Here is a 4,525-nt window from a genome sequence, read left to right on the forward strand (position 1 = left end):
AGTCGGTCTCGTAGTAGACCACTTTCTTCATCTTCTTCTTCTTGTCACCCTTTCGTTGAGACTTGATGGAGGAAGAGGATTCCTCCTTGTGCTTGTGGGCGGACTCCCTTGAGTGCGTTCTCCCCGAGCTGGCGGACTTGACGCTGGTCCCCATTTCCCTCTTGACGGATGCTCCCGACATCACTTCGAGCGGTTAGGCTCTAATGAAGTACCGTGACTCTGATACCAATTGAAATGTGTTTGGTTCGGTGTCAACGAGGGATGGGACAGGATCAACCCTGGGTTGACCCCCTCCCTTATTTTTTGAGGGATGACCCCATCCACTATTTTTGAAGAATATTCCTTGACCCTAACTCTGGACCTCCAAACCAAACATAGATCAACTTAGAATGATCCCACTCTATCCCTCTTCATCCTTCCTCATCCATCCATCCAAACACCGCCTAGAGGGGGGTGAATAGGCAAATCTGAAATTTATAAACTTTAAGCACAACTACAAGCCGGGGTTAGCGTTAGAAATGTAATCAAGTATGAAAGAGAGAGGGCAAAAAACAAATCACAAGAAAATGAAGAGTATGACACGGTGATTTGTTTTACCGAGGTTCGGTTCTTGCAAACCTACTCCCCGTTGAGGTGGTCACAAAGACTGGGTCTCTTTCAACCCTTTCCCTCTCTCAAACGGTCACTTAGACCGAGTGAGCATTCTCCTTAATCAACGGGTCACTTAGACCCCACAAGGACCACGACACAATTGGTGTCTCTTGTTTTGATTACAAGTCACTTGAAGAATAAGAATGGGAAGGAAGAAAGCATGATTGCAAAAGCCAAGCGACAAGAGCGATAAATAACACACGGATCACTCTCTCTCTCTCTCAATTCACTAATCACTAATGATCACTTGTCTCAATTGTGGAACTTCGAGAGATTTGAGGCTTTGATTGTGTCTTGGAATGGATTGCTAGCTCTTGTATTGAATGTTGAAGATTTTGGAATGCTTGGATGAAGTGGATGGAGGTGGTTGGGGTTGTATTTATAGCCACCAACCACTTCCTAGCCGTTGCTCCAATTCTGCCAACCGCGGACGACCCGCGCCCCTGGTCCAGACGGTCCGCCCCTGGACATCAACGGCTGAAAACGCAACGGTCAGCAGTAACGACTATATCAACGACTATAATGCATTAAATGCGTCGTCAGATGTCAGATAAAGGCAGTCGCGAACGGTCTGGTCGTGCACCCCGGACGGTCCGCGATGACGCTATAATTCATTTTACCGAACCCGCTACCTTTGGGTTTTTCGGTTTCTCACCTACCGGATGGTCCACGCCTTAGGCCGGACGGTCCGCGCGTGGTCTCGGACGGTGTTTGCTTTCCCTCCGGACGGTCCGTAGTGTGGACTTGGGTTTTTGTATTGGTTCTGTCCGAGGGTCATCCTGGTGTCGCGGACGGTCCACCGCAAGGGCCCAGACGGTCCACGCTTAGTCTGTTTTTTCCAAAAAGCTTCTCCTGTCCGGAATAATCTACGATATTCTGGACAGTCGATTTAGAATTGTTGTAGTTGAACCTTTGGCACCTGTGGAACATATAATCTAGAGCAAACTAGTTAGTCCAATTGTTTGTGTTGGGCAATTCAACCACCAAAATCATTTAGGAAAAGGTTTGACCCTATTTCCCTTTCACTAACCTTAACGGTTATACCGGAAGGAGTCAGGCCACTACCATGTCCAAACCGGACAAAACATTCCCCTCCTTATTCTCCTGGTGCTCCCTAGCCTTCATAACCCTGGGGTTGGACCGTACGAGTTCAGATGGAGTGACTGCCCACACAGTCTCGAGTGGTTGTACTTATCATGAGTACAGGTAGTGAAAGATGACAAACCGGTCCTTATATGAGGGGACAATCCTTCTGCTCACGCCTAAACCAGCTGAGCCTTTGCCTTATGCCCTCCCCTAAACCAGGGAGTCCCTTGTGGGGGACAGATATCCCCCGACTCCACTGGAAGGATAAAAGACCTCACGAAAGGCCCAAGGGCCCAATAAATCGTAAGGTCACTCCTTCATGGGCCTGGGGAGGAACGACCAGTGAAGCAGATCGACATAAGGCCGGATTGGTACGAGCCCGAATGGCCCAACAACGTTGAGCAAGAAACCACAACAGAAGACCCGGCTTTCCCGCACTGGAGCCCCGTACAACGGAGCTAGGCGAGGATAAGTCGGCAGAATTATAGGAAGATAGACTCAATCAGTTCACTATCTCTTAGGTGTGGTTTGTTATCTCATCCGCATGTATTGCCTCACGGTCGAATATATAAGGCCTAGGGGGCACCCCTTCAGAAGGATCGATCTCACCACTCACCCATTCACCCCAACTCTCCATTCTCTAGTGTTAGAGAGCTCCCTTGTGATCCACCACGTAAAACATTCTCACCAGGACGTAGGGTGTTACGCATCTCCAAGCGGCCCGAACCTGTAAACACTGTCCATTGTTCCTCGTGCATCTGGCACGAACCATTTAGCTACAGTCGGCGACACCGTCCTACTCCTAAAAACACCTTGAGGGGCAACCCCGGGTGTGCGGTCGGACCCAAAACACCGACAGCTGGCGCGCCAGGTAGGGTGTGTGTCGCCGATCTAAGCTAGCTCAATGGCCGTCACCTTCCACCGCAAGATCGCCCTCCATCCCGGATCTGTATTCTGCTTCGGAACTATCTCATCCGTAGCAGATGAAGAGGGAACTCTACACCGCATCACAGATCCGCCAAAGAAGAAGTCCCCTCCAACATACTCCGAGAATATCGGGGTAAAGAAGGAAAAAGCGCAACCTCCAGCGCTCCGAAAAAAGATCATCTTCAGCAAGCCAGGGGCCAAGGGCTCGCTGACCCGGAGAACTCCACTGTCTACTTCCTCGACGAAAGAATGGACGCAAATCGCAAGGAAGAAAGAGACAAACAAAATCGGGAAGAAGCAAGTTGTTCTTTCCGTGCCTCCGCCCTCAAAGGAGAACGGAAAGAAGATCGCCACGACAGCCGCACCATTCTACCCCGACGTTCTTTTCATCGGGAGAGTGGAGTCGCCCCCCATCTCCGACGACGAGCCGACCGCACCTGGAGAAGAACCACCTCAACGGGAGTCCCGTCGACGAAGGAAACGGCGCCGAAACATCCGGCGACATCACGAGGCCGGAGAGCGGGATCCAGAGCAGCCTGTCTCGCGAGACGAGGTCTCAGAGATAGGAGAAACTCCGGAGGAACGCGTCTTCAGAGAATGAAGGAACTCCCGACGGCGTGATCGCCGACGAGCTCAGGAACAAGCCGAGCAGGATGCGAGGCAACGCCGGGAAAATCCACTCTTCGGGCGCAACCTGAATCCTGACTGCACCCGAGCCATGAACACGCCGAGTGAAGTTGGAGGGGTACTAGCTCGGATAGCTGATGGACTCCCTCGAACTCCCGACGCAGAGGGCTATCGACGACTGTTCACCTAGGCAGCCAACCATCTTCTACCTCTCGCTCACCCACCGAACGATCTACGACACGCCATCAACAGTCGCCGGGACGTGCGAAGCTCCATCAATGCTTCGCGTGAACGACGGCATGAGAACGAGATCCACCGCCGGGAGGAGTACGACAGGGATCATGGCATCCCGGCTCGGAGTCAGGCTACCAGAACTGAGTCGGCAACGGCCTCGACTGGAGGTACTACCCGGGGACGGTCGAGGAACCACAACAACTACTCCCCTCCCCGGGACAGACATCATCCCCGACGACAAGAAGACACGTGTGGAGTGACTGCCCTTACTCCACGCCTTAGGGCCATTCAATGGCCCCCTAACTTCAAGGTGTCCAACATCGACAAATATGAACCGAAGCAGGATCCAGGAGGCTGGCTGTCCGTCTACACCACCGCTGCTCGAGCTGCCGGGGCGTCCGAGGACGTGATGACCGCATACTTACCCATTGTCCTCGGGCAAGACGCGCTACAATGGCTGCGACATCTACCCCGACACTGCATTGACGACTGGAGCGACTTCAGTCGACGCTTCACCGCCAACTTTTAGTCCCTCTCCGACAAACCAGCGCAACCATGGGACCTCAAATCCATCAAGCGCCGGGGGGACGAGACTCTTCGGTCGTACCTCAAAAGGTTCCAGACCACGAGAAATCGTATCCCCGAGGTCACGGAAGCGGCCGTGATCGAGGACTTCTACAGAGGATCCAATGGCTCGGCCTTCGTCCGAGCCATATTGCAGAAGGCGCCGACTACCTCCGAGCAGCTGTTTCGGGAAGCCGACTTCTACATCACCGCTGACGAGCGAGCTCAGGACCTCATCGGAGGAGCGAAGCCCGCATCGGCAGCGCCACGACGCGACGTGAACCAGCAACCCGACAAACGCTGGGAGAAGAGGCCTCACGAAGAAGTGCACGCCGCCGGACCACCTGCCTCTCGCGCCCGGGGAGGACCTCGCGGAGGCGAACACACGCTGGACGACATCCTCGACGCCCAGTGCCCGTACCACAAGGACATGCGC

This window comes from Zea mays, chromosome 2 (assembly GCF_902167145.1).
Source record: "Zea mays cultivar B73 chromosome 2, Zm-B73-REFERENCE-NAM-5.0, whole genome shotgun sequence".
Lineage (NCBI taxonomy): Eukaryota > Viridiplantae > Streptophyta > Magnoliopsida > Poales > Poaceae > Zea > Zea mays.